This window comes from Branchiostoma belcheri, unplaced genomic scaffold (assembly GCF_001625305.1).
Source record: "Branchiostoma belcheri isolate BF01 breed outbred unplaced genomic scaffold, Haploidv18h27 scaffold76, whole genome shotgun sequence".
Lineage (NCBI taxonomy): Eukaryota > Metazoa > Chordata > Leptocardii > Amphioxiformes > Branchiostomatidae > Branchiostoma > Branchiostoma belcheri.
In genome coordinates, this window is record NW_017804420.1 from 96,368 (window position 1) to 110,556 (window position 14,189).

A 14,189-nucleotide genomic window follows, 5' to 3' on the forward strand; every position below is an offset into this window, starting at 1 on the left:
CATTTCACGCTAGCCCGCCCGAGGCAAACATCGATGGTTAATACGCATCGGACCACCATATGAATTTAGGAGATACAGCCTCCATCATAAAAACCTGTGGAATATCTTATCTGTTATTGATCTAATGCGGTTGTGGAGGTGCAATATGGCTGGTAAATGATTAGCCGTTGCACGTCCGCACGAGATTACCAGTCCCCTCACACGGCTGCCACACCTACGCGGACATGTTAATCTTGGTTTTCCTGGTGTGCACCTATAGATATGGCCGTTAGTACGTCATTGAACAATCACATAAAGACCCCGCAGCCCTATTCAATATTCAGCCTAGAGTGTGGAGATACCGGCCGCAGCTACTCATAAAAACCGAACAGCAAGAGACCTACCTTAACAGCGAGATTACCTTAAATCTTTGTAATAATGTTGTTGAAGTGCGCCCGATACTGTTGATATAGGTACTCATTTTGCTTATTTATCATTATATTTCAAACAGAATTGAATGAAAGAAATTTGCAAGTAAATGCACATCCACTGAACGATAAAGCAGTATGTTCTGTTATCAGTTCTCTCTCATTTAGAGAAGAACAAAATATAGTCACTGTGATGCCTTCAAGTACCAGATTATTATAGCCCTGTATTATACCATCCATATTTTCTCCACTGCATTAAAAAATCATTCCAGTACAAACAGTGGATGGTACCCATGGCTAAGATTATTAACCCCAGGTTGAAGTATTATGTTAAAGATTTTGTTTAGAGTTTAACTCACTCACTGCTAGATGTGCAAAGGTTAGGTGTGACAGGTTGTTCAGTATAATATGTGCCTGCTATTACTAGTATTAGTGCTAAGCTGGTGTGTTACGCAGATGGGCAGTTCTACAGATTATTACTCTTTTAAGCATTTTTGCATGTAAGTTTTTGAATATTTGTTAAGGGTTATTTGAAGAGTCTTCCTATCTAACCTTAGATTTTACCAGGAATTTCACACCTGTTTCTGAAGACCTGTGAGCCTGTTGCAAGATATTACATGTTGAAAATCCATTCATAGCTTTTGGAGTTGCTAACAAACAAGTCAACAAACATATACCGGTAATGGTAAAAACATAACTTCCCCTTACGGAAATTAGTCTGTTGTAGATAGCCCTCAGGTCCATGCTTTTGACATTGCATCAACTAGGAATAGACCAGAACGGATGGGAAGGGGACTTGGATGAAATGAAAATGAAAATTGAACCAGTCGTTTTGAAAAAATTGCAGTTCAAAGTTGACTATGAAATTCGAAAGGAAAAAAAAAGAACAAAAGTGTAGGTTTTGGGGAAAATTGAGCGTTTTAGAATCCAACACAATCATCTTTGGCAGGGCCATGCAGTAGGGAATAATTAAGCATCATTCTGAATATCACCACTTTTAATGTATACCACAGGTCATTAGTATGGACAGCATGGCATCAACAATGGAAAACAGTAATATGGCAGGAACCAATATACTGGGTACTGTTACTATGTTAGTACTGCATAATCCATAGCAGTCGGTGTTGTTAAAAGTGGCAGCGAGCACATCACATCAGCATTCAGACCACTGTATGAAGGAAAATCGGCTAGAAATGGTGATATCAACGTGCCCGGATCCTACTAGGGTGGCGACTGGTAACAACTCTTCATGGCACCATCCTCACTCTCCAAATATGGCCGTTGCTATGGCAACCATGATGAAGCTGTCAGAGAGAATTTGTAGGAGACCTCTGAACCTCACATCACATCAGCCGTGCATTGCAGAGACCACAGGTAGGTACCTGCAGCAAAGAGCTTGGTAGTTCAGACTACAAGCTACTGGTAGCCAGAACATCATAGGGTCACCAGTATCTCGACAGTGCTAGAAGTACTGCCCACCAGCCCAGGTGCATTAGGGTTTATTTTACGGTTTCGGTTTCAATTAGTTCGCCTACGAAGGACAGCAATAGTTAGAAAGGCTAGCTGGAAAGATCTTGCATGTCAGTAGGGGTCAGTAAAACATCCCTAAGACTGCCTATGCAGAGTAGTTTCCAGGCTAGGCTGGGGGTTGTAAAATGCAGCTAAGCTAGCCTGTGGAGCTGTGGAGGATGGGAACCAGGCTAGTCTGGGATGGGTCTAGTGCCTGTGAGAATGGTAACCAGGCTAGTTCTGAGTTTCATCTCACCTCATAGTCATACTTACCCCCGACTGGTACAAGTGCCAACAGAAACAGAGTCTTGTTATTTCACTGTCTGCTAGATGTCGCTCTATTTGCGTACTTGTGAGGTAATAACAACCTTTTTTTAGGGTCTGCATGCTTTTTTTCTGTGAGGTGTAGGAGCTATTTTTTTTGTAATTGGCTGCTTTAGTTCAATTGTTCTTTAAGCGTAATCAGTTGCTTTGATTCTATGTAACACCATATTATTTGTTATTTTGAATTCACCATTATGTGTTATTGAAAAATTCTTTTTAGTCGATTGCCAGATTTTCCAAAAACCTTAGCAAAGTGTCCATGGTCCGTACACTAGTTTTGCCAGACACCGCCATGAGTACAAAAGAATTCCAATGAAGTCATTCCCCCCCAAAAAACTTACACTTGACTTACGCCTACGTAAGCCCATTTAGCATTGCTGGCCTGCCTGAATTTACCATTTAAGCATCATCTTCTCAATGTACTGCTAAGCATTCCAAGGGTCCCCCCATGCACACCCTCTTCTCTTTTTTTTCAAAGTGTCAATGAGAGGATGTGTTAGGAGATTTTACTGAGATGTATGAGAGTGACGATCCATGAACAATGTCGGTCGTACCTTGGCCAGTGGAAGCAGCAGCCTATTATACGCATTGCTGAAATGTCTGACATTATTTGATTACTTATGTGGCAATAAACAAACCATTTTGATGTAATTCGATCCACATTGCTATATATCAATCCTATCCGAGGATGATGTTTTGTTGAGTACTTGTTTGACTGAGCTCTTGTGTGTTATGAGATTTTTTAACTGTGGTGTTTGTGGGTGAAGACTCCCAAACAAGCAGGGTAAATCACCCATCCCGCCCCAGACCGCCCCGGCCATTCCAGAGGCACACAGAAGTGTAACAACCCCCCCTTCCTTCCGCCACTCCTGCCAGCCCAAACCTTTGATCTTTATCTGCGCTGGGGTAACCAAATCTCGGGGTTCTTTATGCAAATGAGGCACTGCTGGGTCCAGGTGCTAGGATCAAAGAGCCAGACAGGGATGAAATAGTGGCAGGGTGAAGGGTTGTCTCAGAGTAGTGTAACTTACAGGGAGTAACTCAATAATACTGGCAATTTATTGAGCCAAGCTGCCGTGTCCCACAGCTTTGCCGGAGACAGCATATTCTGTGGGCAGAGAGGGTGAGTTCCAAGCACTTTCTCTCCGCTGTTTGCTGGTGTTGGGGGTATAGTTTGAAACTGTTGACAAAGCAGGGGAGTAGTGTCCGCATTTCGAGAACACCCGACTGTTGCTTTGTTTGTGTAGCACCGGGGCTAATCTGTGCAGAGTTTGGGGGGAACGGGCCGAATTGGGACAACATTCCAGCAGTGGGTAGCAAGTTATGAGCTGTGACTGGTGAGAGAGTTGGCAGTTTGTCGCTGACCAACTTGTCCCGGCTTCAACAGTACACTTCTAACAGGTGCACTCGCTAATAATTTACAGACTAGCAGCCTGAAAGGGTATACTAAAGCCTTTGTTGGCAAATTGAGGTGTACTCACGCAAATGGAAGCAGGGCATTCAAAGAGACTCTTCGGGGTGGAAAAACTAGTTTAGAACGTATTTAGTGATTGTTAGAACAGTTGTATATATAACATGGCTCATTTGTTCTTTATCAAATAAACTTTGTCCAAATTGGCTCCTTGCCAAAGGCATCTTCAATAAACACTTGATTGATTTATGTAAGCTAAGGCTTTATTGATGTGGGTTTTACAAATAACTCCTTTGTTTGCTTGATAGAAATTAATGGGAAAATTCAACATACCAGTTACTTCTTGACTTCTTTATGGCGTCCCGAACACAATTTCTTGGAAATGGTTCACTTGCGTTTCGAGTCTTTGGGCACTTGTTTCGACAGTGAGCTGTTTGTATGCACTCCACAAGGTTATCTGGATACACAGGTCTGTTTATAAAGACTGGCCCCAAGTTTCAAGGATGATCAAGTCAACTTTTTTTCGTGTTTACTCCAACCTTTGGTGTATGTTGGTCAGCTGGCTTCCTTAGTTGACAGAACAGCAGTGGACTTTAACCATAAAACGAAGTGAGATCAGCATTCAGGGAAAACAACATAGCAAAGACCCGGGTACTCTGTTTGACAAGAAAGGTAGCATTGTAATGACTAACAAAGTACACGTATGCTTCAGTTAATACCTCAATATTGGTTATAAATATGTTTCAGCTTAAAGCTTTATGGTTGACTAAGCTGACAGTTTTATAGAAGATACGGGCTATTAATGTCAATAACTTTCTCTCTAATATTTCCACTTTCTATAGGATTTGTGCAATATATCATAGTAGAGTTGTCAAAGTCACAAGTCCTTAGCTTTATGATCAAGTTGATGCTCAACAAGATTCATTTAAGGCCACACCAATTTAATTTCTTGGTTAACGGATTTTTCTAGAAAATAATGGAGCGAGCGGGTGGGCGAAAAAAAAGTAAAAACAAAAACAGGCCCAGGTATACTATTATGGCCCAAATTGGTACAATAGGATCCAGGCTGGTTCAAAATCTAAACAATGAATTTTGAACTTTTAATGATACCATTGCATTGAAAGATGGAATAACTGTAACAACTAGGATGAAAAGGACTGTTCAGGGCAAAATATGAGCATTTTGCAGTTGATTCTGAATTTCTGTTTTTATTTGGAAATCAGAAAAAAATGAAGCGGGCGAATCCATTAACCAAGAAATTAAATTGGTGTGACCTAATGTTGAAAGAAAAGTTTCTTTTACAGTAAAATGTAATTTGCCACTGTAGGTGAACTTGTGTGGTAATTGAGAATTCCTTGGTGGTGCAAAAACAATGACCTATTGGACGAAGCCCAAAAGCATCATGCTGAATACAATGTTTCCAGTGTCACTATCTAATTGTGATAGACGTAATTCTGAGAGATTTCGCTGCAGAGTACAAGGTAAACAAACAGATTGGAAATCTGGTGGGAAAGGCTGCAACTGTGGCCTCACCTCTGACCTCTGGTAGCTCTTACAAACTACCAGAACAACATGCCCATCATCCTTTGCAGTCTCTAAAAAGGTGGGGAAAGGTCATGGCAACCCTGGGATAGGAAAAATGGGCAACTTGTCTTTATTAAGGCCAAACCAATTTCATCCGTTGGTCAGCAGAGTTGCCCTGGTCATTTTTTTTCCGATTTCCAGAATAGAAAATAAAACATTCTGGTCCTGAATCAACTCCTAAAGGCCCAACAGTTGCAAAAAAGTCCCTGTCTGCCTAGCTGTTACTGTTTTTCCGTCTTTCAATGCAGCAGTTTGATAAAATTTTTAAGACTTAATGAAAATTTGGGGCTATTATACTTTATAGGATGCCTAGGCCTTTTTTCCCTGTTGCTTCATATTTTTTATGAAAAAAATCTCAGAACCAACAAATCAAATTGGTGTGGCCTAAGAAGATGAATATATTAAAGATGTAATGCAATATGAAATTTATTATATTTCATGTATTGACATCCTGTAACTGTTACAAATGACCTTTACTTTGCACACTGTAAGGGTGCTCAGTGCATCAAATTTATGTTGGTACACTAATATGTTAGAGTGCCAAAGGTACAAAAGGTTACTACAGTATTCCAAATCCTTTCAGCTGAAGTTTTATTTAAAAAATTCCTCATAAGAATAGATTTTTTATTGTTTATGTTTAACCAAATTTTTTATCCTCCACTCACTTTTAGCTGAAGTTTTATAAAAAAATTCCTCATACGAATTGATTTTTATATTGTTTATTTTTAACCAAGATTTTTTATTCTCCACTTACTCACACACACAGATAATAGGAAAACTACAAACCACAGAGACCAAACAGATCTGTCTGCTTTTCCTGGATGTTACCATGACAACGGGCCGTTGCCATGGCAACAGGTTGAGGAGGTCATGTTGTGACTGGTGCCTTCCAGGAATCAGCCACTGGTGTTTGGATGGATATGATTAAAGAGATATTCCGTCTGTAATGCCATAGTCGATGGCTTAATCCATAATTCATATCTTGTTCCTTGCTTTGAATGGAATTGTTGATGTAGCGTCCCTCGAGATGGTTGTTAGAGTGATATCGGCAAAGGAAGTACAGTGTATGTTGGAGATATTACACAAATAGAACGCAGCGAAATTTCAGGCTTGGTACAACATGTATGAATACGTTTAGGATCCTGGTACTCGAACAAAGACACAATGATATGTTTGTTTTTCTAGAACTGGTAGCACCGTTTTTTTCCTATTTTTAGTCATGTGGATGCTGTTTATGGGACAAAGAATATGCTTTTTTATGATCCATCATATAATGATAGTGTTCCTGGATTTGAAATATCATAGGTCATACAGTCCTTCAAGCAGAACGTATGTCCTGTATTCTCTGGATCCAGTACAACGGCATGTATTGCGCCAAGGCTATGATTCTCTTTTTAAACACAATATTCAGGATACTAGCCTAAAGCCAGATCCCTGGTAATACTAGCCAAATGTTTTCAAGCACAGGGTTTCTGTTTTTGCGAGATAACAGTAAACTCTAGGTAGGGACCATATTTTTAGATTCCTATCTGCCTAACTGGATATTTCTCTGACAGACAGTACTCTAATTCACGATTGTGAAGGAGGACGGCTGACATAAAAGGTCACAGTTTTGTTAAAAGTATGGCATGAGGAATGAATAGCATCTCCGTGAAACCAACCAGCTTTTGTAACTCCAAACAAATAATGTCTTTCCCCAAAGGGATTGAACTCGGCGACCTTTCACAAGTCTATCTGCATACGGGACATTTCAAGGTTATGTTTTATTGGAAACTTCCAAGAAATATGATCTGCTTTCTGACCCCTCTTTCCCTGGATTCCCCTTTGGCTGTTCCTTACTGTGTTTAATAGAGACAAGACATCAGAAAGCTCTCTCCTCCAGAGATCATGTCCAAAACACGCCTCCTCCAGATCCCATCTTTTCACTTAGTTTATGTGGTTCCCAAGGCAGAGTTGGGGAAAAAGTTGCCATATATCCATTCCCTGTAGGAAGAGACATGATAGGCCATATATTGTACACATAGAGACGAAGTGACAGGAATAAAATCACCTTTTATCACATCATTTCATTGTTGGGTTGCATTGTTACTATATCACATGCGCCAAGGATGGTCTGTTTTTTTTTACTCCAAATTTTTAATAGAAATTAAGAGAGAGAGAATGGTTTATTCAAACGCATCCTTTAAAATACACTTAAAATTAGTTTTAGAAATCAGAAATTAATTTTACTGTATATATACTACATGTATAATGCTTGGTCTGCAGTTGTAAAATGTATAGGACAGGATCTTTATTAATATTACTATTAGATCTTGATGCTGCGGTATATGCCATATTATTGATATGCCAAAGTTTGTTGTAGATCCAAATATGCAATTAAATCAAGCTCGCTGCAAATTCAGCATTGTGTTGTCAAAGATCTGAATTTTGTTTTCTTTCTTTTTCTCTGTCTATGTCTCATCTTGCTTGTCCTGGTCCAAAGAGCTGTCTAGTTTACATCTAGTAGATACCAACCACTCTTTTCAATTTGTTTGAACATTAACAAACAAGAAACTTATAACAAGTAATGATTTTTACCTGCTTCTTTTTCCTATGCTTCCACTAAGTAAAACATGTACTGTGGCTTTGTGAACTAAATTAGAAAACATTGTATACAGATGCATGTATGAAAGGACCGAGCAAAAAGTGACAAAGCAAAATCCCAATAGAAGTACCGTGTAGTAGTAGATAGAATTATTCTGTAGTCTGATTCAAGTCCCTCAAAGAGATCTTAACTCTCATCTTTACAGGACAGGCTTAGGCCTTAGTGTTGCAGACAGTTCTGGTAACATACTTGTTTTTGTACCACCAGACATTTAGAAGACTCCTTGTCTGTCCCTATTCTTACATCACACATTCAAGTCTTTGACACAAAATTTCCCTGAAGTGAAAGTTTTGGCAAGTCTCCAATTTTGCACATTAGAAGTTATGACAGCTGGCTGTATTGTATTTGTAGCCCTGCTGAAATTGTCACCACCGAAACCTTGCAGGTTGTGTGTAGAAGCTGGAGATTTTACTGTGACAGGTTCTCCCCGTGTTGTACCCCATTTTGTTGCAGCCCCAGGCCTAGTCTACACTCCCTATGGCCTGCCCTCTCTCTGTGCAGAGCCAGTGCAAATGTTTATTGACATGGCTTCTGGGCTGTGTTCAGTGAGCTCCATTACACAATCATTAATCTAATTAGCACACGCATACATTACCCAGAGTGAGGTTAGTAGGCGGTCCCTGTAGAAGACATCCCATCAGATGTAATAATGACGGTGGAAATTAGCTGTAGAGTATCACTGTCGTCTAGGGTCTACTCACAAGATGTAATCAACATACAAAGGGCCGCTACTATTGGCTGAGGCTCAAGCACAGCACCTGTGGTCGTTTCTACTGGTGGGGGAAACAGTATCTTTGGTGAGGCATGGTTTGTTTCCTTTCTTTGTTTGTCATGTCATGCAGGGAAGGAGGCAACTTCTATCCTTGATTTCTCCAAGTTATGCCTGTCGACAACACAGTGACAGCATGTTGTCCGGGGAGTCGGAATTGGAGAGGGAAGCGATAGGCTCGGCTGGTATGCAGGGGTTGCACTGGCACCCGCTGCAAGTTTGGGATGTTTGAGCCATTTTGTGTCTGAGGCAGGCATTCTGCTCCGCATGTTGCACTAGTGGGAAGAGGTCGCCTGCCGGCCCAGGGGTCAGACTGCCCTGCACTTGTCAAAATAACCGATGCGGTGAGGCTGGAAGGGAGAAATAAGAATCAGGCAGCTTGTGCTGAACCCAGACTGGGCTCAACTGGTGTCTCCATTATTTTGCACTTCAGTTGGTACCAAATTGTCTGGCTAATTCCAAGCGGAGAGTTTAAAAGCCATTGACGAGAAAGGGGAAGAATGTGTTTAGTACTAGTGAATTAGAAAGGGCTAGTGGTTCTTACCACTAATATTTTAGCCAGCGTCTGTCTATTTGTCATTTGATGGAATTTTAACACTCATGACAAACAAAAATTTGGTTCAATCTGTCTTCTTTGACAGACGAAAATCGGTTTGATTTGGTTGTAATGATCCTACTACCTCATTTTTCACATTGTCTTATCATGCTTTAACGTTGTTTGCTGTCAGCCACAAGAAGTGTCTTTCTCATTTAAAGTACTCATGCTTGTTCTTGAACTTTGGCCAACAGTTTCACAACCGTACTGCAGAAATCAATAATTCCTCAGCACAGTGCATCAATGTTCCATCTCCCTATTTCACAGAGGGCAGGTTTCATTATGAAACAGTGTTCCTTGTTGTACTTAACCTTCTCAATGCTTTAGGTTTTAATCCCTGACTCCAAATTTGTATCGAACACTTGCTGACTAGCTGTTTTAAATCGTGGAAATTTTGAATTGTTAATTTTGAAACTCCTGCTAACTTAAAATAAAAGTTATGACAGGCACGAAATTGAGGAAACCATTCACTTTCAATAGACATATGAAACTTCAGTATTCGGTAACAAATTGATATAGATTTTCCAAACCTTCTTGTCTGTCCAATCCTCATATGAACAGAAATGCAGTTATTGGTTACTGTAAAATTCAGCTGGAGTTACTACTAGTCTTCCTTATGCAGGAAATTGACGTCACATGCCCTGAGCAACAGTATGATCTCGCCTGCCCGTAGAAACTGTGGAATGTTGGAATGTTTTGAGATAAAGCGTAGCGCCTGAATGTTTGATGTCCACCCCTAACCCAGAGTTCCACCAAAACCTGCTCCAGTCTTCCGTAAACCTACATCGTCCTTGGTAGATTTGAGGCTTGTGGAACAGTTCCACACGCATACTGCAGACAATGTTGTGACCATGACAGTAGAAGGAATGACGGTAAAGCAGATAAATTTACAATTCCGTACATGCGATCTTTCCACTGACTGAATCTCAAGCCATGTGTGAACAAACCTTTTCAGTAGCCTGCTGGAGATGCCCCTTCGGCTAGGTGAAAGGTTAAGTAAAACCCAAATAGCAAGGGTCAGATTTTACAAATAACTCGTGATGAAACCCCTATTATGATGTCAGGAGAAGAGCATTGTGCCGTGAAGTGAACTAATGGCACGCCTGTGTTTTCTACCGAACGGTGGTCGGAACAAGATGGCCGAAGAAATCAGTGGGGCAGAGAAATATTGCCGGGATTTGTAGAGGTCAAACTATGGGGCAACGTAAGAAAAGAGAGAAAAGTTTTCTGAACATGTTCACACGAGTCTGGTAGTGAGATTACCCACCCAAGTGTTGTGTGGCATTTGCTGCATTTCTTTTGACAACGGCAGAAAGCATTGAAATTATAACTCATAGTTCGGGTCCTCATTTTTAAGGACTGTAAATGTTAAAAATAAGTGCTCGCTATCTTTACTCAGCAGATGTTTCCCTACTAGTCCTCTCCATGACTTTTTGCATTTTATGACCGCATTACTTGCCATGAGGACTTTTTTATTGGCAGTGTTTAATGCCCCCTTAGTGCTTCATCTCACAAACCTGTGAACGTATTAAAAGACTGAATCATATCACATAAGCCCACAGGGAAAAATAGCTACCAGGTTATACTGGCTTTCGGAGGACATAGTTATGCAGATGATACTATTAGAAGAGTGATTATAGATATAGCTGTTGGGTACTTATGCCGTAATCGAATCTATGCCATATATCATTTTGCCTTTATTGTATTACAAAGATAATCTATACTCAAGAGTCGTACTAAAACACTTGGAGTGAAAGTTATGAGGCAAGAGAGACACAACACAAAATACTGATGACATTTTATGTCAGGAAGAAAGCAGAACTTTTGAAATTGTGACAGCAGCCGAGTAACAGCTCTACAGATTCCGAATACCTGTAAACAAAGATCACACCTACATCAGTGAGAAGGATACAGGAGCTATGTAGGTTTACTGTATTGACTTGTTTGCACTATTCTGGTCTTTTGTGTGTTTAAGTCCTGTCTGAAAACAAAGTAGACTCCACTCCGCTTAACAGAGGGAACATTGTAGCACTTTCTCTGGCTCCTTTGTTTTTCTGACTTCAAATAAGAAGTCAGAAAACATTACAATCTTTCTTTCTGACATCTGCTTGACTGTGGCCCAACATTTTACGCAGGACTAGACAGGGATCATCTAACACTGTTTACCAGGGGGTCACTGTCAGGCTGGAGCCATGTGCATTAAATGGATATTAATGTGTTGTTGATTAGTGGATGGTTCTGGACAATTTGAGTACAAAAACATTCACTCCTACTGTACAGGACCTGGTAAAGTAAGCAACACCACAGGCATAGGAACCATGGAGAGGGGGGGGGGGCTTGACTACAGAGGGCTTTTATTTACTGTTACAGTACTTGGGCTTTGGTCTTTGTCTAATTCTAAGAGATATTACCTTCCTTATGGTTTATTTCATAATAAATGGAGTTTATCCCACACAGATGGACTTCCATTATCTTCCTTTTGATATATAAATTTCAAAGAAACCTCAAACATGCACTGCACCACTAAAGATTCCCCATGCATTGTACTACTATTAGCCAGTTCACTGTAGCTTTTTTTTTAAATCAGCATACGTGAAAAGAGTTTCATAGGTTTAAGATTTCAACACCTCTAGCAATGCTTTCTGCATTCAACATGATGACGGTTCAACGGTATTACACCACAGTACAAGAGAAATGTAAGCCAACAAGCTAAGGCAGTTTGCTGACAAACTGTATTCCTTTTTTGAGAAAGAAGAAGTACTTAATACTTTAATTATTACAGTACAAGAGAATTGTAAGCCAACAAGCTAAGGCAGATTGCTGACAAACTGTATTCCTTTTTTGAGAGAGAAAAGGTACTTAATGCACAGGTAGTTACTTCTGAGTGACCATGATTGGATTACTGACAGGATACAAATTTACCGGCATTTACAAGTATGATGATGATCCAGCTAGAGGTCAGTATAAATAATTAACGTCTGGTTTGACAGCAGGGTAGGGACCCTCTGGCCTATGTCAGACGTTAGGGTCTAGAAATGGACAAAGCTCAGGCCTTAAATTAATAAAGTTACAATTATGCAGTTCACTCTTCCAGTATAACTAACTACTGTACAAGTTGTTTGCTATGGATGTGTGACATGAAATGAGCTTAAAAGGCTAAAGAAACAATGTCTTTAGGCCACACCAATTTAATTTCTTGGTTAACGGATTTTTCTAGAAAAATAATGGAGCGGGCGGGCGAAAAAAAATAAAAATAAAAACAGGCCTAGGCATCCTATTATGGCCCAAAATGGTACGATAGGAGTCATGAAGTCAACACATCAGGATGGTTGACAAAATTTAAACAATAAATTTTGAACTTTTAATGATACCACTGCATTGAAAGATGGAATAACTGTAACAACTAGGAAGAAAAGGACTGTTTTCAACTGTTCAGGGCAAAATATGAGCATTTTGCAGTTGATTCTGAATTTTTTATTTTTTTTTGCAAATCAGAAAAAAATGAAGCGGGCGAATCTGTTAACCAAGAAATTAAATTGGCGTGGCAACTACTCTTTTCTAGGCAAGCATATACATGTACATGTATATATAACAATTTGAACTACTGTGCAGCATGCTGCACAATAGATTAATTGTAAGTGACAAGACTGTGAAGGAGGTATAAAAACTGTTCAAAATTGTAATCTTCTACTCCTATAAGGTCTGCATTCAGAAGAAGGTGGTTATACTTTTAGTGAAGGATGTCTGTTTATAACCCCTTGGTTTGCTGAGACTGTGGGAGTACTGCAGTTGGACATGTTGTGCTTTGCTGTTTGTGGCAAGTATAGTCTTCTTGACTGAATCACAGGATAGGAAGAGGCTGTATATACAGGCCAGTGCTGACGCTGCAAATCATAGGACAAGTTAGATGGTTGGCACTAGTAGCACACGGTTTGCAATGTCATCAATCACTACTGGGACGAAACTATTTTCAAGGATATCATGGGGGTGACTGTGAATCATCTGCCATCTTCTGACTTCATCATCATTGCACTAACTGGAATGTACCATCTCTGTCATAGGGTGACAGGGATTGTATTTTATATTTTGGGAGAACATGAGGCTAAATGAACTCTTCTATCTACATGGATATAAAGGGGGTTATTGGAACTGGCATCACCTTTAATTAACCTTCTCCATGCTGCATCAGAGGAAATGTACAGGAGGACAAAATTGGTACCAAACAGCTACCTCAGCAGGCTGAAGGTTAAAGTAAATGGGACTATACTGTTAGAATTTGATTTGTAACTGTACCATCCCGTTTTTGCACAGATGATTTGAAGTCATGACAGTAGCAGAAGTAGTAGTAACAGTAGTAGCAGTAGTAGTAGCAGTAGTTGTAGTAGTAGTAGTAGTAGTAGTAGTAGTAGTAGTAGTATCTGTATCTGTATAGCCAGTATAACCGCCTTTCGGCGTAACACACCAGCTTAGTAGTAGTAGTAGTAGTAGTAGTAGTAGTAGTAGTTGTAGTAGTAGTAGTTGTTGTTGTAGTAGTAGTACTGTAGTAGATGCTGTTATTGTTGTAATAGTAATTGTAGTAGTAGTTGTCATAGTACTAATTGCAATAGTAGTAGTACCAGTATTCCTAGTACTAGTACTGTGTTAAATTATATCATGTGTTGACACTAACTGACAGTGATGAGCACGAGCCCAACATTGTCTGGAGTCAAGTGAGGACATGATGACAGCAGACATACCTATTTGTTTGATTGATTATCTGTGAAGCCTCTGCCTGTCCTGCATTGGCATGTTGCCAATATTGTTCTAGGGTGTTCCAGATATTTGCCCTGGAGAGTTTTTGCTTGACACAAAAGGCTAGTGTTGCATGGTGCTGAGATGTTTACCATGGACTGTAGCTAGTCGTCAATTATCAGGGCTGGAAAGTTCTGTAACCTTGCTGTAAGTTC

The 14,189-nt window shown here is 40.0% G+C and overlaps 1 protein-coding gene across 15 annotated transcripts in view; it reads left to right on the plus strand.

Moving 5' to 3' along the window:
- Nucleotides 1-14,189, plus strand: part of LOC109485464 (zinc finger MIZ domain-containing protein 1-like) — a 133,998-nt gene that overhangs the window by 42,149 nt on the left and 77,660 nt on the right. The window contains exon 1 of one of the 15 annotated variants that reach the window (XM_019789073.1): nucleotides 3,212-3,363. The exons of the other annotated variants lie outside the window; for them this stretch is intronic. The gene's annotated coding sequence lies outside the window, so the exon portion shown is untranslated. Of the gene's footprint in view, nucleotides 1-3,211; nucleotides 3,364-14,189 lie in introns of those variants that run through there. 15 annotated transcript variants of the gene reach the window in all.